The sequence below is a fragment of the Pseudorca crassidens genome, chromosome 13 (genome assembly GCF_039906515.1).
Source record: "Pseudorca crassidens isolate mPseCra1 chromosome 13, mPseCra1.hap1, whole genome shotgun sequence".
Lineage (NCBI taxonomy): Eukaryota > Metazoa > Chordata > Mammalia > Artiodactyla > Delphinidae > Pseudorca > Pseudorca crassidens.
Window position 1 is genome coordinate 72,389,318 of NC_090308.1, and position 21,993 is coordinate 72,411,310.

Sequence of the window (21,993 nt, forward strand, 5' to 3'; positions counted from 1 at the left end):
GAGGGGCTCCCACAATATTGTGAGATTCACCTCCAGGAGCTTGACCAGGTTCCCACAGTAGATATTGGCGAAAAGCTCCCTTGAGCCTCCTGCAGGCCAGGGGAAAAGGAATCATTTTACAATATACCAGAGCACTTTCTTCTTAACAAGGCCTGCTCTCAGGTGAAACCGATTAACCAGAGCCTAATTTCTGGGAATTATCAAAGGCTAACTGACCTGGGGTGGGGAGGGAGAAGGGAAATACCCAGTTCTAGTAGCTCTAGCCATTGTGTTCCACCTGAGGTGGGGGGGTGGTTCTGAGAAACTCTTATGAAATTCACAGTCCAGAGGCATAAGCATACAAGACTGAGACCTAATCACAGGACTATAGAACTCTTCCCCTCCCTACAACTTATCATCACTTTACTGAAGGCTCATTCACAGCAGTTCCTCTTACCTGGTCCGTACTGTTGGCTATCAAAAAATTGCAAGGAACATCAGAAGTCCAAACACACAACTTGAGGAGACAGAGCAAGCATCAGAACCAGACACAGCAGGGATGTTGGAATTATCAGACCAGGAATTTAAAACTTTAAAGATTCAACTGAAATTAATTTAAAATTTAATATGCTAAGTTCTCCAATGGACAAAGTAGACAGCATGCAAAACCAGATGGGCTCCGTAAGTAGAGAGATGGAAATCCTAAGAGCCAAAAAGAAATGTTAGAAAAAACCCACTGTAACAGAAATGAAGAATGCCTTTGATGGGCTTATTAGTAGATTGGATATGGCTGAGGAAAGAAGCTCTGAGCTAGAGGATATATTAATAGAACCCACAACAACCAAAAAGCAAAGGGAATAAAGACTAGAATGCAGAATATCCAAAAACTGTGCAAAAACTGCAAAACGTGTATAACATGTAATGGGAATACTAGAAGGAGAAGAGAAAACAGAATATTTAAAATAATGACTGAAAATTCCTTAAGTTAATGTCAGACACCAAACCACAGATCTAAGAAGTTTAGAAAACACCTAACAGGATAAATACCACAAAGACTACACCTAGGCATATGATTTTTAAACTACAGAAAGTCAAAGGTAAAGAAAATTATAACCTTAAAGAAGCTAGATGAAAAAACACCTTACATACGGAAGAACAAAGATAACAATTACAACCAATTTCGCTTCACAAAGTCTTAATACAAAATTATACATATAGTATGCTGCTTTTTGGTTAAAAAAAGGAAATAAAAATATGTGTATTTGCTTTTGCAAAAGAGAACACAGGAAGTATAAAGTAGAAATGAATGGAATTGCTTACCTTCAAGGGTGGAGTATGGGGGAAAGGAGTAAAAGGGATACAGGAGGGAGGGAAACTTCTCTGAGTATACTATTGTACTTTAGAGTTTTGACTTTTGGACTCATACTAATATATTGTATATTCAACAAATAAGCTTAAATCAATCAACATGGGAGAAAAATATCCTAAAACTGAATGTAAGCAGAAACAAGTGAGCCCACCTGCACTTCAAATAAATAACATAATCATAATGAACCCATTACTTTGATTTATATACCCTCAGTTTTAAGGGCAAAAAAAAAAAAAGTGGGAACCAATCTTTTTAAGATTTTTTAAAATAGCGGTGTGAATATGGCAATTCTGAAACTCACACGATTGTACTGTAGGACTGAGAAAGTGAGCAAACATAGTGAGAGTGTCGGGAGTCAAGGTCTTGCTGTGAAATAAGGGAGATACAAATATGGACAGGGAGGCAAGGTAGAATTAGATGTGGGGTTGGATTGGAATTAAGGAAATTTATATAAACTCCTGATCACCCCACCCATAAGCCTGCAACCCTTGAAGTTGCCCAGCCCTGAGACCAAAGAAGGAGCTTGGAGTCAGCGACAGAGACACTCACGATTTACTGAACAGGGTATCTTACATGTCAGAAGTGAAGGTCCTGGAGTGGTGCCCCTCTGTGTGCAGTGGCCGACTGCAGGCAGAACATGCAGCAATCTTCATTACTAGTGGAGGGAGGAGGCTACCATTTATAGCGGGAACTGATGTCTGGTTGGCTCCTCAGTTACCAGGGAAACCAGTGGCTGGGGCAGGGGTCAAGCATTATAGGCAGTTACTAATTAAGCCCTATAATTAAGAGGATTGGCTAGTCCTGTGGGTGAAGCTGGGACTGGTTGAATAGGGGGTGTACAGAGAGCAAGAGAACAGTCATCTTGAGTGGCCTGCATATCTATCTATCTATCTATCTATTTACCTATTTATCTATCCTTAGAAGCGATGACACCAGAGTTGCAGTGAACAAACCTCGATTCCAGGTCCTGGTTTCTAAATATCATTTTTCACTAAAAGGAACACAGGTGGCTTGGAGAAATGGCTGAATGGCTGAGTCCAGGGTTGGGGCAGGAAGGGTTCAAGATGAATCTGGAACATCTTGTGGTAACTGAAAGTAAGAAAGTCAGAAATGATGGGGTCATGTCCCCAAAGACACAGGAGCCACTTTGAGCCAAATCTGGGACAATTTGAGCATCAGTGGATTATTACCTATTGAATAAATTAAGCATCTCTGAGGTCAAACTGATAACAAATAGCTAATTAGGTAAGTATGGTAGATGAGAAAACTGTTTGTGAGAATAGAATGCTAACTAGTAAACATAAAAAGAATGGTGGTGCATGACAGTCTCAAATTGTACAGATGTCCAAGGGTTATAAGTAGACTGAGTCTCTACCTTTCTGCTGGGACCAATCACAACCTCCGGTATCCTTCTACCAATACCCCACCTGGCTTTCTGTTCCAGCCACAAAACAAGGACACTTTCATTTTCACCCGCCAACCCAGACCAAGTGATTCTCATTTAAGCCAAGTGAGGACACAGGTAATTACCACTGATTAAACCTTGGAATCTCCTGGAAAACTTGTGCCTCTAACAGCATCTGGGCTCCAGCCTCAGAGATTCCAGTTTAATTGGCCTGGGGTGAGGTGCAGGTGTCAGCATTTTTAAAAAGGTTGCCAGATGATTCTTTTGCGTAGCCAGGTTGAGAACTACGGGAATCAAAAACCATAGAGATTTCAGCATAGAAAACAAAGCATGAGAATTCATCAATATTCAAGATCTTACCTTGCTACATAAAATATCCAAATTTTTATCCTATCTGGGTGTTTAGTTCCAACCAGTTTCCTATGTGACTACATCTGCTATGGAAAGGAAGATAGAGGTTTGACCTTTACCCCGATGAGTCAGGGAAACTTCTGGTTTGGGGAGGACTAAATGCCTTCAGAATTAGATGCTCCTTTAAGCATTTTGTGGTATTCCCACCTACTCCCTTTTTCAGGAAGGTCAGTAATTGGGAATACCACAAAATGATTTCTAGGTCATCTTTCCCTTTACTGGCAAAGCCACTTAAAAAAAATAAGTGTGTGAGTGAGTCAAGGAAGGAGAAAGGAAAACAGTGACTAAATTATATTGTTGCCCTACCTTGGTCTGCATATCAGTTTGGCTTGTGTATTCCTGATTTCCAGGTCAAAATGTTTTCTTCACATTTTTACAGGGAGCACTGAGGGCTGGGAAGCATCAGAGGGTTTTTTAATGGGACAGCTTCGATGATGTGATTTAAAAAAAATTCCTTGGTACTAAATTGTAATCAGTATTAAATTGATGGCATGGATAATGGAAAAACAATTTTATGGATTTTCAAACCCAGTGTCTCTTCAACTCACACGCAATCAAGTTTAAAACCTCTAAAGTTAATCTTCATGAACTGTTCACCAGGAAAACTGCTGTGAACTGCCGTCAGGGTTGATGTGGTTGCTAGTGGAAAAAAGGAAGACAATGTAACTGGTGAAAAGGGAGGCTGCTTTTTGCATCTGTGTAGTCAACAGGTGAAGTCTTGTCCTACTTACTACCAGTAGCTATCATCTAACTTCTTTATAAATTTCTATCTTCATCCCTCCGTCTTCAGAACTGTTGGAGGGAGATCCATGTGAGTGAGCAGAGGTGGAAGGGGTTGTCACCTCAAAATGCTTCTATCTATTTAGATCTAAAATATGGCCCATCATTTAAAAAAAGGCACAAGCCTTGTATTCTGGAAATTACTTTTTCTGTCTGCTGACTACCTTCTTAGCCTCTATACCTGTTCCCAGTTTGCATACTTTCCATTTCTTCTCTCCATCTGGGGAAATTTTCCCGTCCTACACTTATTACACTTCCTACTTTTCCCATGAAGTCCTCCTAGACCATTTTAGCTGTCATTGCTCCTGCAGTCACCTGAAGCTTTTGCAGAACACACCCCAAAATTTCGAACAAATTCTGCTTTTAGTGCTTGAGGCTACTTCACAGGCATGTCTTGTCTTTCTAACAAAACATTAAGCTTTGTTAAACTTTAAGCTGCTTCAAGAAAGGAATAGCTTATACTCCTGAATCTCCCCCAGCATCAAGCACAGCACCGACCATATTTTAGGTTAAGACCTTAGTTAATGATGAACTGAAACAAATACTGTATGCTAACACATATATATGGAATCTAGAAAAAAAAAAAGGTTATGAAGAACCTAGGGGCAGGCCAGGAATAAAGACGCCAATGTAGAGAATGACTTGAGGACATGGGGAGGGGGAAGGGTAAGCTGGGACAAAGTGAGAGAGTGGCATGGACATATATACACTACCAAATGTAAAATAGATAGCTAGTGGGAAGCAGCCCCATAGCACAGGGAGATCAGCTCGGTGCTTTGTGACCACCTAGAGGGGTGGGATAGAGACACAAGAGGGAGGAGATATGGGGATATATGTATATGTATAGCTGATTCACTTTGTTGTAAAGCAGAAACTAACACACCATTGTAAAGCAATTGTACTCCAATAAAGATGTTAAAAAAAAAGATGAACTAACCTTGAGTTACAGAGATTTTGCATAATAAATTATGCAAATTATTTGACTGTGGTGTTTCCTTTTGGGACCTTGACTGATACAAAATGATATCATATTTTAGGTGTAAAAAGGGACGTAGCCATTTTGAAAATGCTATGACTTTTTCTTTTGTGAAGCCAAGAATCCTTTTGTAAAATGGAGAATCACCTTCTAATTTATCATTTAAGCAATGTCAATAATTTTTGAGTTTTTTGTCATGACACTTTTTTATATTTTTAAAAAAGATAAAAAATTATATTAAATTTTTTTTATCTTTTTGTTGAAGTATAGTTGATTTACAATGTTTTAGGTATATAGCAAAGTGATTCAGCTATACATATATATTCTTTTTCAGATTGTTTTCCATTATAGGTTATTACAAGATATTGAATATAGTTCCCTGTGCTATACAGTAGATCCTTGTTGTCTATTTTATATATATATTAGTCTGTATCTGTCAATCCCAAATTCCAAATTTATCCCAACTCCCCTTCCCCTTTGGTAACCATAAGTTTGTTTTCTACATCTGTGAGTCGATTTCTGTTTTGTAAATAAGTTCATTTGTATCATTTTTTTAGATCCCACATATAAGTGATACCACATGATATTTATTATCATGACATTTCTACATAGAACTAAGGAAAATGAAAATGTTAAAACCATGGAAAAGGATGCAGTTCACAAATGGCAGTTTTCTGATGCCGTCTGATCACAGGTTTTGATGTGTCTGGGTTTGGTGGTCAGTTTATGAGTAGTTCAGTCCTCAGTTTCCCTCACTCCCTCAGTCTCAGAGCTTTTCTTTCTTCCTCCCTTGGCTTCCCCAAGGACCGGGTTGCATTCGAGCTCTGAGTGGATATTGTGGACATCAGACTCTGGAACCCCTTTTGGTCTGAATGAGTCATTACGGTTTCCACCCTCAGAGAATTAGTCCCCGGTGGTCTAGTTGCTCTCTGTTCGATGACCTTTTATGGCATTGCTCTGTATGCTTCTTTAAATGATTTAAGTCTTCTGAAATTTCTTCCTTGAGTGTTTCCCAATTCATTCAAAACCTCAGAAAAGATTCTGATCTATTACGTTGAGTAACCATGTCTGCTTAACTAAGTATAACCCCTAAAATAACAGAAAAATGGGTACTGTGTATGATTCAGAAATTTATGAAGATAGAAGATTATAAATTTTTCCAGCAGTCTAAGTCTTAGATGATTGTCAGGGCTTGCTTGCAGAACAGCTGGAATTCGTATTAAGTCCGTGATCTGCAGCTGAATCGGACATTGAGGTGAGCTCATGGAGGACCATGTGCCAATTTTAAGGTTGTACATACTTTCTGTGTAGCTTCCTAAGATTTCTTTACACATAGTGCTGCTGGTTTAGCACGCTTTGTCCTTTGCAGACATCTTACTAATCCATGTAACAAGTGAAGGCCAAAAAGAAACTGTCACCTGAGAGACCAAGGCTCTAGGTGGAGCTGACTTTCCTCCATGACAGCTGAAGACTGACAGAGCTAACAGGCAATGAGATGGATGCATGCCTTCAACTTGGGGATCAGGAAGGGGTGACGGAGAGGCTTAGGCATCAAGTCTCCCACCTTGAGCATCTGCAATATTATCCAGTGACATTTTCTGACACTGAGACTGTCAGAGGCAAGGATACTGGACAGTGTTGCTGGTGAGGGAACCTGAGCACGTTCTCCCTTGTCTCCATCAGAGAGCTGTCTAGAGTCCCACGAGAGGACCAACTTCTGGGTTTAGGGCAGCCCGTTCCCATTTTCAGACTCCTTTAACTATTGGGAAATGTTCCTTTACACTTGGTATTTACATTTATTGTATTCAAATTTTCCTTTTGCATGTCTCCTTGAAACTTTTGCCCAGTTTATTTGAGAAACTTTGAGGACATTCTGGTATGCATCTCAACTTGGCGGATAGAACCCCTAAGGTGATAGGAAAAGGAGATCTTGAGTAAGACTTGACAGCTTGGGAAAGTAGAAGGATTATACATTTTATAAATTGTCATAAGTAGTATATTTTGCTACGTAACCAACTTGATTTACTTATTTATGCCCCATCTCAATTTACAAATGATTTTACATCACAGCTTATATCACACATACATAAAATTCAATGATCATATAAAAACAGAAATAGAAACCCAAGACCAAGAGGAAGGAAAATACAAATATGCCACCCTTACAGAGTAACAGAATTGCTAGGATAGGGCTTCAAGTTCAACCCTTGGTCAAAAAGGTGAATGTAACCAATTAACGGTTCTCTTAGAGAAGAGGAAACAAAACAGTTCTTCAGCAGAGGCAAAGCTTTGTTTCACACAGAGATTAAAAGAGACTCACTCAAGGACTTTACATAGTGACTCAGTAATATAGTGACTCTATATAAGACTCAGTAATGCTGAGTCTTTTTTTTTTTTTTTGTGGTACGCGGGCCTCTCACTGTTGTGGCCTCTCCCATTGCGGAGCACAGGCTCCGGTAATGCTGAGTCTTATAATAATCTATGTCCTCAACAAAGGTTCTAGAGTAAACAAGGACTTTTTTTTTTAAATGGTTGTTACTCAAAGCAGCCTTTGATGAAAGCTAGCACGTTAACGTGAGCACCTGTTAAGTTATTCTGAAAGGAGCTAGACTTCACCAAGTGCTTAATTATATAATCTTTTGGAGGTAAAACTTGATTCAAAAATAGTATTCATAGCTTCTTAAATTAAATTTTTTTTAACATTTTGAAAATAATACATGTATAGACATGCACAGGTAAGTCAAATGATCCTGAACCATATAAAGAACTTGCCCGCGTCACCTCCTCTCCAGTTAATCCTGTGCCCCAGAAGTAGTCACATTGCTCTTTACTTCTTTTGGAATTGACTGTTCTAGTTTAAAATTACACTTTAATTTCTTGGTTTATCAACTTTAGATTATATCTATTAACCCAGTGATTTATGAGAAATTAAAAGACCTTTAACCCGTCTATCTTTCCTTCTGTTTCCTAAATGTGTTAGTTATATTATTATTTGCAGTTTTTTTCTGGTACTTGTCTTTAGGGCTGTATTTCAATATATAAATTCTACAGAGCACCTATTAACTGCACACAGAGGAGAGTTTTAGCACACTTCCATTTCCACCTCATGCCCTTGGTCCTGATTCTATTTATTATACTGTTTTTACACTGTCAAGGGTTATAATATTTCCATTATATTCTGTAATTATATTGTCTTTCATTTTCTATAGATGGTTTCTAAATGTTGAAACTGGCAAATAACATTTAATATATATTAAATTATATATATGTATTTGTGTGTGTGTGTGTGTATATATATATATATATATATATTACTATATATATCACTATATCACCGTATATGTAATGTGTCACTTTGGAAGCATGTAGTGTGATTAAACCCACAGAAAAGGAGATGCAAGTTTTTAAACAAACAAACACCTTCCCAATTGAGTTCCTTAAAGGAGATTATTTTAAGCACCAAGGTTAAATTGGTTTTCTTTCTAGCTTTGGTCTTTCCTTAGTCATACATACATGCGACTCTTTCCTCTTTTCCTTACTTCTATCCTCATTCTCAAGTAGATGGTTCTGAGACAATCACAGCCTGAAGACTTCCACAAGCTCCCATCACTGCATCTATTCACTGCCCGCATCTCCATCCACATAAGTAACCTTTGCTCCTTTTATACGTCTCATCTGAATTCTCCCTGCTCCGAGCCAAGCCCAGCTCCTCTCATTCTGCCTCCAATCCCATCCCCTTTTGCATATGCAAGCACACTGCTCCAGCAATTCCCCTTTTCATTCCTACTTCATCAATTTAATTTCCCCCTCTTGAGATATATGTATACGTATAGCTAATTCACTTTGCTGTACAGCAGAAATCAACACAACGTTGTAAAGCAACTATACTCCAATAAAAATTAATAAAAAAAATTTCCCCCTCTCTACTGGATCTTCCCATGAGCCTTCAAAGAGGATGTTATATTTCATAACAACAAAAAATTCTTTCCTGACCTCACTTTCTCCTCCAGCTACCCTTTATGTCTTCCTTGCTTGTCTAGTAAGAAAACTCTAAAGATTGACTAATACTCACTGCCGCCAATATCTTCCCAAGTTTCCACAGAACCACTCTTATCTAGATCACTAATTACATTCATGTTGCCAAATCCAGTGGTCAACTTATTTGTCCTGTCAGCAGTTTTGATCACTGTTTCTTCCCTGAAACATGTTCTCTTTTTTGGCTTCCATGACATGACACTCCCTTGAATTTCTGCCTATTTCTGTGGTTGCTACTTCTCAGATTTGTTTGCTCCTTTCTTCTCATCTCTCTGACCTCTAAATGTTAGTACATCCCAGAACCCAGTTCTTAGATCTCTTCCCTTTGTCCATCTCTACTCACTTTGGAACTTTATCCAGCCTCATGTTTTTAAATAACATTTCTACCTTGATGATTCATATGTATGTATGTGTATGTTTATATACGTATATATGTATTATATAAAAATAGCTCTCTTTCTCTCTCTTGTATCCTCTCCTGAAGCCAGACTTGTTTATCCAACTTCCTTCTCTATAACTCCACATGTATATCTAATTTCAAACCCAACATGTTCAAAACTGAAATCTTGGTCTTCTCCTCCATGTCTGTTTCTTTCAGCCTTCTTCATCTGAGGCAATGGCAGTTCTATCTGCTAGTTTCTCAGGTCAAAAATGTTGGAGTCACACTTGAGTCCTGTTAGCTTTACCTCCACAATGTACCTAGAACATGAACCCTTTCCACCCCCTCCTCTGCTACCACCCTGGTCTGACCCTCTCTCATACATCTTTTGTTTCCCTGAATCTTCCCTTCACCCCCTTCAGTTTATTTCCAGTACATCAGCTCAAGTGATAGATCATGTCACCCCCTCTGCCTGAAACTCTTCAGTAACTTCCTATTTTACTCAGTAAAAACTGATGTTTACCAATGGCCTCATAGGTCCCATGTAATTTGTCTCCTATTACCTCTTCTCCTTGTTTACTCTACTCCAGCCACAATGGCCTCCTTGGTGGTCCTAGAGCACAATGAGCATGCTCTTGCCTCAGGGCCTTTGCACATGATGAGCACCGCCCTCCCCCACCCCCCAATGCTCTACCCCAGACATCTGAATGGCTAATCCCTTACCTCTTCCAGGTCTTGACGGAGATGTTGCTTTCACAGTGAGGCTGCCCTGATAAAACTACTTAAAGTTGCAACCCTGCAATATTCCCTATCCTTGCTGGATAGCTATCTAACAGTCTAAATATTTCACTTATTTACCTTGTTCCTTATCTGTTTCCCTCTTACTAGAATGTGGGCTCCACATGGGAAAGGATTTTTGTCTTTTCTATTTATTGCTGCAGAAAATTCTTATTTTTTGAGATAATTTGTATTCCCAACTAGAAGCTGTTTTTCTTTATATCTTTGATTAATTGATTTTTTTAAGAGTAAGTATCTAGGTTTATCTCTTGAAATTCCTTCTCCTCCACTTGGTTGTTGGTGGCTCTTTCATATTTGATGATCTGTTTTTGTCTCTAGTGCAGAGAAATTTTCTTCTACCATTTCTTTTCTTTCTTTTTTCCCCTCCTTCTACATAGTCCCTGTAATCTCTTTCTCAGACACCTTTTGGTCATATGCCATGTCTTTTAACTTCTCTCTCATATTTTCCATTGCTTTAAATTTCCTCCCTTTTGGGAGATTGCCTTGATTTATCTTTCAGCTCACTGACTTCAGCTGTGTGTATTTTATTATGCAGTTCTTTCACTGCCTTTTTGAAAATATATTTTTAATAACATAAATCTCTTTCTTGTTCTCTAATTGCTCTATTTTACATAGTAGTTTGTTATGATAAAAATAACATTCCCAAATGTCTACTAATTCAGATTTTTGAAAAGACCTCTTCTGTTGTTTACCCCATGGTTAGTTACTTTATAATTTCATTTTAGCCTCTCATTTTAATGCTGTTAGTTTTCCTTACCTTTCCTGATAAGCCTTTATGGTCCACACGTATTTAACATAGGTGGCTGACAGGTATTTCCCCTGAAATTCAGTTGATTAGGTTTTCATAATATAACACATTGATTTTTATCTGGTTATAAATAAATGCATACCTAGTATATAAAATATATAAAATACAGGAAAATAAAGGAAGGGAAAAAGTCATGCATAAGTCATTACCTATAAATAACCACTGTTAAAATTTCTGTGTATTTTCTTCCTCGCATTTTCTAACATACATACACACACACACACACACACACACAGTGCCTACCTCTTGCTATTTAAGATACACCAGTACACTTTGGGAAAGACAAGGTCTCTGCTGTCATGAAGATTATAGTCTAGTAGCAGGAAAAGATAGAACTAAAACAATCACATAGATTAGGGCATAATTACAAATTGCTATAATCCAGAAAGCAAAAAGACATGGTTCTATGATTTCACATACAAAATAACAAAAGAAAACTGAGCTGAACTGGGGTGACAGGAATGCCTTCCTTAGGGACTTGTGATTATGTCCTGAGTGGCACTAAACTAGGTGAAGAGAGGGAGAAGATAATTTGATAAAGAAGAAATATATATGTATATATCCATCCCTGTGGCAGGAGAGAAAAGTGGCTCTAAAGAAAGAGAAAGAAGGGTGGCATGTGAGAACGAAGGAGAGAGTGGGGTAGGCTGCATTTAAGATTTTTGTCTTTATCTTAAAATCATTTGCAGGACTTTAAACAGGGGGCTTGGCATGATTCGACTTAAGTTTTGAAAGGGTTACTCTGATTGCAATGAGGATAACTCATCAGTGGAACAGAGCGGCTGTTAGGACTCAAGTTAGGAGATTATTACAGTCATCCAGGTGAGACAGGATGATGACATAAACTGGTGTGGTGACATGGAAGTGGGGAGAAGCACTTAGAGGGAAATGTCACAGGTGCCTCTGGGATTTCTGACTAATACAACTAGATGAATGGGGGTGCTATACACTGCAGGGAACACTATCAGGGGGCCATGTTTATGGGGGGTTTTGAGTTCTGTCTTGCACATGTTCGATTTGCAGAACCTTTGAGACAGTCAAGTGAAGACAGTCGATTACTCATGTTTAAAACTCAAAGAGAGGTCTGAACTGGGTGGGCGATATACACTGAAGACTCATAGGCCTGGAGATGGGGAGCGAAGCTGTGGTCTGGGGAGTTGCTTAACATATGGAGCCTCTTCCACAAAAGATGGCACCAGCTAATACTGCATCAATAGTGCAAGGGTGCCTGTTTCCTCATGCCTTTGACTATACTACTTAGCATCGAGAAATTGTTTGATCTTTTCCAAATTGACAGATAAAAAATAGTATATCCCTGTTACTTTGGCCTGAGTTTTTAAGTGGGGTTGAACATCTGTTTCTACATTTATTAACCATGAATTTTTTTTTCTATAACTCTGAAATGTGAAAATATATTATTCTGGAGAGAAAGTGTGTAGATTCATTGGTTCTCAAACTGACCCTCAAATGGTTCAGAACCACTTATGGGGAGTTGTTCTGAACAAGGAAGTTTAATATTCCACTGGTTAGCCCAGCAAATATTTAACCACTGCTTTCACTGTTCCCTAAAGCCATCTCTCCCACAGGTTAACATGTCCTCAGTGCATTAACCTTTTGAGTTTCTGTCTTCTTAAATTGAGCCTGTGTGGCAGTGGTCATCCTGCTTTGGCTTCGGGATCACCAGTGCAGCCCTGGACACATGTGGCATGTTCTATGTTCCTCTTTTCTCCTTTTTACATGCCGTCTTCCTGCTTCTAATATTTTTGACTCACAAAACCAGGAAGATCTGGTGATGTTTCATGACACTGACTGAAACTCATTCCCTCTAATCTGCTAAGGTCTAGATATTCAGCTGGCCAATTATTTCTTTCTAATCACAGAAAACAACATCAGCAAATGTGTCGGGGGTGGGACTGGGGGTTGGGGAGGTAAAGGTGCACATCCAGGGCAGGCTGCTTCTCTTTGCTATACAGGAGGTGTGGTTTAATCATTGAAAAGAATTCCTGGGCTGTCACTAGGGGGAGTGTGAGTCAAATTTTTCACTTGGAAAATGCCAGAAAGGGGGGTGGGAATGCTGGGACATAAAAAACACTGAAAACTTAGGAAGGAATTTGTGGGGTGGGTCCTGGCTTTTACATTGAGCGTAGGTCTGGACCCGCTGGACGCACAGCCCTTGGTGTGGGATTCATCTGCAGCCAGGAGCTCTAGGCAGAGCTGATGGTGGAGGCCAGGGAGTGGTGGGGGGGACCACACTCTTTACTCTTCCAGGGACAGGGAGGGATGTAGTGCTGGTAGGATGCCTGCGCACACTTTCTAAGGTAGGTGCGTGCCGCTCTGATCTTGCAGCTGATGTTCCGTGAAGGGAGATCCTTCACAATACAAGCTCAGGCACCGTGACATCAGATGGTAAATAAACATTTAATGAGTCCTGCTTGGTACAAACCACTGTTTTTTGTTTTGTTTTGTCTTTTGTTCTGTTTTGTTGAGCAGAGAAAGGTTTACTGCAGGGCCAAGCAAGGAGAATGGGGGACTCACGCTCAAAAAACTGTTCTAAAGGCAACAGAGGGTAGATAGAAAAGTAGAGAAAAAAACAAATGATATAATCCTTGGACTTACAGTTTTAAGTCTTCTTTGGAAATCTGCAATACTTTCGTTTCCACCCTTGTCTCACTTTGTCAATATCTCCGTCTTTAAAATTTTCATCCTTTTGTCTCTGTGGCTGTATTTGACAACAAGCTCATGTCTGTTTCCCAGTTCAAAAGAGACTTTTCTTGATCTGACGTTGCTCCTTTACCCCCACCCTGCCCTATCGCTCTCCCCTTCCACAACCAGACGTCTTGAAAGTGGTCTCATGTCCATCACTGCTCATGAATCCCATCCTCAACTACACTTTGAGTTCTGCCCACATCACTCCATGAAACTCTTTGGTCCAAGTCGGAAGATGGCACTCATTGGAAACGATCCCCCCTAGCCCCACCTCCACCTACCCAGTTTCCTTTTACACAATCATGGGAAGTAATCTACCATGTGTTATTCCAGAGATACAGCATATATATTCAAAAAAACATATTAATATATCTTTTAATATCTCCTTCCACATAAAGATGCTATGCCAGGCACACTGTTTTATACTTCCTTTTAAAATATGCAATGTACCTTGGTAACCTTTCCATATAAGGAAGTTTATTTATTTATTTATTTTTAAAGGGCAAGGTGTCCATCATATCGAGCTAATAAAATGTATTTAGCCAGCCTGCTTTTAATGGACATTTACTAGTTTTTGATATTTTGCTCTTACAAACAATGCTGCAATGAATGAATATGAATATGTCACTCCATACTGGTGTGACAGTAACTGCAGGATAGATTCTGAGAATTGGGATTGCTGGGTCCAAGGTAGATGTGTTTGTAATTTTAATATATGTTGCTGAATCGTTATTACTCCAGCCAGAAATAAGGGTAAAATGCCCGATTCTCTACTGTGCTCAAAACTTTGCTTTTTGCTCATTTGACAGGTGAAAATCAGTATCTCTGAGTTTTAACTGGGCATCTCTTATGTTTAAGAGCTATTGCGGATTGACTATTTTCTAAATGTGGATCAGCTCATGTAACACATTCTTGATATTTCCAATAGCTCCCATCACCTTTGAGATACAGCTAAACTCCTAAGATGGCCTTTCCTTTCCCTCCAGCCTGCTTTGTCACTGCACCCTCTTCCCACACTCAGCCCTACAGGCTCACCGAGTGGCTTTCTGTTCCTGGAACACTACTCTCTTGCCTCCCATCTGCCGTGTCCTCCCCCTCCAGGTGGCATGCAGTAAACTATTGTCTGTCACCTCAGGGAAGTCCTCTGTGCTTTCCACTTCCAGATGCCCTGCACTTAGATCTATTAGGTCCTTGTGATTTCTCCATTTCCAGCATGACTCTTGACAGGGTGTTGGCCCTTAATAAATATTTGTTGAATGGATGAGAGGCTGAATAGCCCTACCACTAAACAGACATTGTAAGCAGGATTTCTAAGCAGGATTTCAGCTGCTGAATGAAAATGTCTAGATACACTTATCCTTATTCTGTTGCTACCCATGCACTTTCTTTTGTCTCTCTTTTCCTTTTCTTTTTCTCCCTAAATTAAAAACAACCATGGAAATAAATTCCTCTCAAAGTCCATGCAATTCAAAGTCATTTTGCTTTGAGAAGTGATGGTTCAAAGGAGTATGCTCTTGGCGGTGGCTTTTATTAAAGAAAAGATCAAATTTTTGAGACACTGTATAGGTTTAACTTTCTCTTAATGGGAATGGAAAATAGTTGGCTGTTCATTGGTAGGAGCCGTTACTGCCTGACTTGTTTGCACTGAACACGAGGGCTCAGAGCCCGGTTCTCTTCAGTACAGAGGGGCTTCCTGGCTCCAGCTGGGCTCCAAGCAGAACTAGCTCCCACATCATTCTTTAGGGAGTGTCTCTACTGGTAAGGAGAAGGCTACCACCCCTCAGCAAGCCTGGTTGCTGGTCCCATCTCAGACAACATTGGGCCATAGGACTGCAAAGTTCTCTCATCAGCAAAGCAAGGGGTTCAGACTGGTTAGTTGCTAAGCTCCCCATTAGTTCTGACATTCTTTAATTTAAAATAGTTTTTGGGTGTGGAGAAAAGGAAACCTTCTTACAATATTGGTGGGAATGTAAATTGATACAACCACTATGGAGAACAGTATGGAGGTTCCTTAAAAAACTAAATATAGAGCTACCATATGATCCAGCAATCCCACTCCTGGGCACAGATCTGGAGAAAACCATAGTTCAAAAAGACACATGCACTCCAATGTTCACTGCAGCACTATTTCCAATAGTCAAGACATGGAAACAACCTAAATGTGCATTGGCAGAGGAATGGATAAAGAAGACATAGTATACCTATACAATGGAATATTGCTCAGCCATAAAAAGAATGAAATAATGCCATTTGCTGCAACATGGATGGACCTAGAGATTATCACACTAAGTGAAGTCAGACACAGAAAGACTAATACCATATGGTATCACTTATATGTGGAATCTATAAAAATGGTACAAATGAACTTATTTACAAAACGTAAACAGACTCACAGATGTAGAGACAAATGTATGGTTACCAAAGGGGAAAGGGGGGGGGATAAATTAGGAGATTGGGATTAATATATACACACGACTACATATAAAATATATAACTAGTAAGGACCTACTGTATAGCACAGGGAACTCTACTCAGTATTCTGTAATCACCAATATGGGAAAAGAATCTGAAAAAGAGTGGCTATGTTATATGTATAACTGATTCACTTTGCTGTACACCTGAAACTAACACAACATTGTAACTCAACTATACTCCAATAAAAATTTAAAAAATATATATTTTTTCCATTAGGATCCACTAGAATATTTGACATTTTACAGGGGAAAACACTGTTTTCTAAGAATTCCATTTTACTAGGCATGATCATTCATTCATTCATTTCCCAATGGTTCCACACCCACCCTTGGGCAAAACGATGTCACAGTAAACAGTAAAACCAACTATTACCAGCTAACGACAGCCATCTTTTTAAGCAGGAACTCCATTCCCTTGAAAATCTCACCTGTATATTTTCTGGGACACACTGAGAGGTGTCTTCTGAGAGTCCAGGATCCCTGGGAATCATTTCCGGCCCCCACGGCTATTCCAGGCATAGAGGGAGCCTGAGGTTCTCCAGCATTGCTGCCCTTGTCTCTGCAAAGCTGGGAATCCTCTTCCCCGAGTGTCATTATCTCCTCTGAGCCGAAGCCTGAGGAAACAAGATGCAGCAGCTGTTGCTGAGAACGAGGTGACACAAGGGCCACAGTCTCTCTTAGGCTTCACGGTTCAGCTCCTTGGTCATCTTTGCATGCACCGGTATCCTTATTCCTCCTGAGGATGCGGACTAAAGCCTGTTCTAAGATGAGGTGACATGTTCTCTGAAAACAAGCCAAGGAAAAGTTAAGATAGGCCTGGAGACATCACAGAATTTAGTTTATTTATTGAACACCTGCTGTGAGCTAGGTTCTAGTTCACGCACTAGAAGTAAGGCAGGGTTTCCAACTGTGGGCATGATATAGAGTGTTGGTTTTTTGTTTTTTTCTTTTCAGGGGGACTCTCAGCCCCTACCTAGATCCGTGATTGTACGACAGACAAAGGAATTTGGGCTGGGAGTGGGGGACAGTTCACTTAGCTTCACCTGCCAGCTGTATTGGATTTCAGTTTTGGCCAGCCAGGACCTTTTCTACAAATTCATTCAACAAACGCCTCAAAAGTGTTTTTGTAAAAATATTTCTTTGAGTCAGGCACTGTGTTGTTTTTTTTTTTTTTAATAGATCTTTATTGGAGTATAATTGCTTCACAATACCGTGTTAGTTTCAGTTGCACGACAAAGCAAATCGGCCATATGCATACACGTGTCCCCATGTCCCCTCCCTCTTGAGCCTCCCTCCACCCTCCCTATCCCACCCCCTAGGTCACCGCAAAGCACCGAGCCAATCTCCCTGTGCTATGCTGCTGCTTCCCACCAGCCAACTATCTTACATGCGGCGGTGCATACAAGCCGATGCTACTCTCACTTCACCCCAGCTTCGCCCTCCCACCCTGTGTCCTCAAGTCCATTTTCTATGTCTATCTCTTTATTCCTGCCCTGCAACCAGGTTCATCAGTACCATTTTTCAGTGGTTAGGACTCTGCACTCTCACTGCCAAGGGCCCGGGTTCGATCCCTGGTGGCAGAACAAAGATCCCACATGCTGCATGGTGCAGCCAAACAAACAAACAAACAAACAAAAAAACCCAAAAAACCCCACAGTAAACTAAGGTGTGTAAAATACGGCTACTGCTCTTAGCAGCTTATATTCACATAAATAAGTGTACAAATAATCATGAGTGATACATGTCAAAGTGAAAACTTAAAAGATTAACGTCAGGGGCTTCCCTGGTGGCGCAGTGGTTGAGAGTCCACCTGCTGATGCAGGGGACACGGGTTCGTGCCCCGGTCCGGGAAGACCCCACATGCCGCAGAGCGGCTGGGCCCGTGAGCCATGGCCGCTGAGCCTGCGCATCCGGAGCCTGTGCTCCGCAACAGGAGAGGCCGCAACAGTGAGAGGCCCTCGCGCGTGTACCACAAAAACTGAAAAAAATTAAAATTAAAAGATTAACGTCAATTATGGAACTATCATTTGCAGTAGCCAAGTGAAAAGGGGATTCAGGGGGCCACCTAGTGCAGCTGGGTCAGGAAAGATGGGGAGAGCCTGGCCTGTGGAAACGGGGCCTAGGGAGAGTCAGTCATTCACTCAATCAACAAACATGCACAAATAAAGGCTGCAGGCCCAAAGTGAGGGGTGTAAGGGTATATGAGGACAGGGGTAGGAGAGCCAAAGAGAAAGCACGTGACACCAGATCAGGAATGTTTTTAACCGATGGTAGAAAATCATGATGCCACTTTATTAACAATGGTAAAGTTATGTTCAAAAATTGAGAAAGCAGGAGTCCCCTGGTGGCCTAGTGTTAGGATTCCGGGCTTTCACTGCTGTGGCCTGGGTTCGATTCCTGATCATGGAATGGCATGGCCAAAAAAAAGGAGAAGGCAAGGAAGAGTATAAAGTACTTTAGGTTTTATTTGATCGAATCAATCCTGTGTAAAAGCATTCTGATACTTAAAAAGTTAGTTTTGTTTTTCTGGAACATTGACGTATATAGAACTCTTGAAAAATCCTGACTATACATTGGGTTTTACTGGTGTGCTATTTCTGAATCATGCTGGGTTTTTCCCCCCCGGTGCGTTTCCCCAAAATTCACATATGTGGTATTGACCATCCCCTTGAGACTCTAAACGGGCGAGTGCTCTAAGTGGGTAGCGGCATGCTGACCCGCGCTGCGGGCAGAGGCCAGGGGAGGAGAGGCATAATTGCGGTGGTCTGGGAGACACAGGCTGTCTCCTGTGGAAGGGCCGTGGCTATCACTTAGAAATGGCATCTCTCCAGAGGTGCAGCAGTGTCAGACACAAAGCCGGACGTGCTTCCAGAGCCACATGGGAGGAGAAAGGGTTACTCTAACCTAGGCCATGGGTGCTGTGTTTGCCTTGGAGGGTTTTACTTCTCCGGGTTTCCCATACTTATCAGCTGCAACCCTCTGGGGTGTGGTTCTCCAAGGATTTTGCCCCCGATATCGTTGAAGGCCTTTCTGTGCACTCACTAGTCCATTCCAAAGGAATTACACTAAGAGAATCTTCTGATTTCAAATTTGTATTTTTTATCTGGATAATAATATGTTCATCAAATAGTTATTATGGTTGCCTTTGAGGAGTTAAGACTTTAAAGTTTAATACAAAAGTAGCATAAAAGCAAGTATATGTACATGTACATGTATGTATGTATGTATTCATATGTATTTGATTTTACACATTTTTATACATAAAATCAAACTCAAGGGGACAGAGCCTTTCATCCCATAATTGGAATCTCCTCCAATAAGAAAATGCATCTTTTTAGGACTTACAAACTTGACATTTGAATCTTTTATATTTTGGTAGGAAGTAAGTCAGAACTCCAAGAAGATTTTTCTGGAGGCTGTCTTGTTCACAGGTCATAGGTCAGAAACCTATCAGACCCCACAGAAGAAGGACAGGGGCTCCTCCCTTCTTTTGGCTACTGCAAATCCCCTTGAAGCTCCCCGGTTGCTGAGAGTAATTCTAAACCTGTGCGTATGGAAGCTGCCAACATCACTAGTAGCATCATAAAGAAGCATGTACATGCTCCTTCAGGGTATTTCATTCCAAGAATGTGGTTTCTTTCTGTATGTGGTTTCTTTTAAATGTGCAATGCATTACTGCCCAGGTTTGGGAGAGGAAAAAAATAAAGATGGATACATGTAATTAAAATAAAACCAGGGCCATAGAAGACTGTTTATAGAACAGTAAAACGTTTAAAAAAAAAATCAGAGGATCGCAGCCCCTCACCCCCAAAGGAGAAACCATTATTTTTCTTCTATATAATTTATGCAGTTACAAAGCTGCATGCACCCTGGTGACAGGTCTCCATAGGCGGAGGCAGGCTGCAGTGTCAGTGCCTAGGGTTGTGGACAGTCTTCTGACACGCTCACCTGCCGGAGACAGCTCTTACTTCTCTCCCTGCGCTTGGTGAAGGGAATCATTCTCAACTGAGAAGGACTGAACTGAGATCCTGACAACGTACTGCTCAGGGTGTGAAGCAGAGTCCACTGGCTAGAAGTGTGGGTCATATTTAACAAACCAGACAAAAACTAGTTGCCACTATCTGGACTCCCATCCCACTCCCCTCATGCTTTGATCAATTTAATCCTGAGGTGTCAGTAAGAAACGAGAAGGAAAGATTAACCAGTAGCAACAAAAAGTCAAAGATGATGCCCTAGTTTATGGCTGTAGCATCACAGGGTCAGTTTGTTTCCCCCAAGTGCCTTTCAAATTCAAGAGGCCGAGCCAATCAGAGCCTGTTCTTTGGGACAACGTTTATTTCCATCATTAGCCAAGTGAGCGGGGGTTATTTTTGCAGGGGCTTATAAAGGCCGCTGAAGCTTGTTTGGTATTTTCTAGCAATTTCTTAAAGCATCTGGATAAGCTTCCCTTCTTCCTCTTACTGCTCCCCACCCCACAGTTTCCAGAACTCTATCCCTACTTCCTCTCTCAAGAGTAAATCATTACTTCCTCTCAAGAAGGACAGGATGTCTGACCTTAGGGACCACGGGCATGTCACGTGGAGGCATGTCAAGCTGCCCCTATGGCTCACCTCGTCTCCCTGTCTCCAGGATGGAGCCCAGAGCTGGGGTCATCACACAGGAGCTTTAGCAAGCTTACGTGAAGCTCTGATCAGAGGGGATATTTGGAGACACTCAGAAAGTTCCATCTTGAATCCTCATGTGGTCCTCTGTTAAGAATGTTTTCCCTTAAATGTTGAGAGATGAGTCATAGATAGCAAAAGTGAGAGCTGGAAAAAATGACCCTCCCTGGAGACCTGGCAGTGAAAGTTCTGCCTTCAAAGCAAGTTCTTCATGGAAAATGTCCTTTCTCAAGTAGTACCAAATATACTAATTATGCAAGCAAACTTTGGATTGGCCATTGCTACCCAAATGTGTCAGCCTGCCATTCTGTGACTGCTGGAAATGCCATTTGCACAGTCTGTTTTTCTCCTAGGGCTTACTGACACACACAAGAGCAACGCCGAGGCCTTCCCAACTACAACATGTTAAGTATCAGTTAAACTTAGTGTTGTCTTGACCACAGTCCTAAGAGTCTGGCCCTACGTTGCCAAACAGGAATGCAAACTTGGCCCACTGTTCCCTGTCTTTTTACAGATGCTGTCACCCCTTGGATTCTTCTATCCCAACTAAGTGCAGACCATTACACAGAGCGGGAGGCATTCAGCAAAAGCAAGAACATTCCCACACATGTGTGCATTGTTTTAAGTGAGCTGCGTAAGAATATATTTAAGGTAACTCAAGAGTCTGAATCCTGGAAGATTTGCTATTAAGGGTATCTTTTGCATAACCATTCTTTAAATTTTGATGACCCAGGTGTAACGTGTACAATTCCTTTCTATGGACAAAGCATTTGGTTAACTGGTCTTTGACTGGGTGATACCTCTTACAGCATTACGGCAGTGTAATTCCTTAGAGCATTATGTGTGCTTGATTTTACTCTGGGGGAAAACATCCCTTTCATTTTCTTAGAGACATTTAATTAATAAATGAACCCAGATATTTAGATTTTTTTATTCTCTAAAAATAGGCTTTTCAAATCTGCAGGGGCTAGAGAGGAAAAAGATGATATAGAGGTGGGCTCACTTGTCTTCAGAACATCTCATACTCGATATGGTCCAAACTGGACCTTCCACCCCTAAACCTGTTGGTCCTTCTGTGGTCCTTCTCCGTGACTGGCTCTACAGCAGGTTGGAAATGTCTCCTCGGTTACCAAAATCCCACCATTTCCAAATTTAAAACCTCTCTGTCCCATCTCCTCTGCCATGGCTTTAATTCAGTTCCTTCCTATCTCT

At 40.8% G+C, this 21,993-nt stretch overlaps 3 long non-coding RNA genes across 3 annotated transcripts in view; 1 reads left to right on the top strand and 2 right to left on the bottom strand.

Annotated features, from left to right (window-relative positions):
• Window positions 1-2,320: 2,320 nt before the first annotated feature.
• Window positions 2,321-3,545, bottom strand: LOC137205061 (uncharacterized). Its single transcript, XR_010933983.1, has 3 exons — window positions 3,471-3,545; window positions 2,879-3,037; window positions 2,321-2,437 (listed from the first exon to the last, which is right to left on the bottom strand). It is a non-coding gene; the product is annotated as an uncharacterized lncRNA (long non-coding RNA).
• A 1,652-nt stretch (window positions 3,546-5,197) lies between these two features.
• LOC137205059 (uncharacterized) lies at window positions 5,198-14,061 on the bottom strand. The gene is made up of 3 exons (XR_010933982.1): window positions 13,557-14,061; window positions 10,890-10,951; window positions 5,198-6,826 (listed from the first exon to the last, which is right to left on the bottom strand). It is a non-coding gene; the product is annotated as an uncharacterized lncRNA (long non-coding RNA).
• The window catches only part of LOC137205058 (uncharacterized), a 30,101-nt gene continuing 14,143 nt past the window's right edge, over window positions 6,036-21,993 (top strand). Inside the window, exons 1-2 of the long non-coding RNA XR_010933981.1 lie at window positions 6,036-6,175; window positions 21,296-21,432. This is a non-coding gene — a long non-coding RNA (uncharacterized lncRNA). The remainder of the gene's footprint in view (window positions 6,176-21,295; window positions 21,433-21,993) is intronic.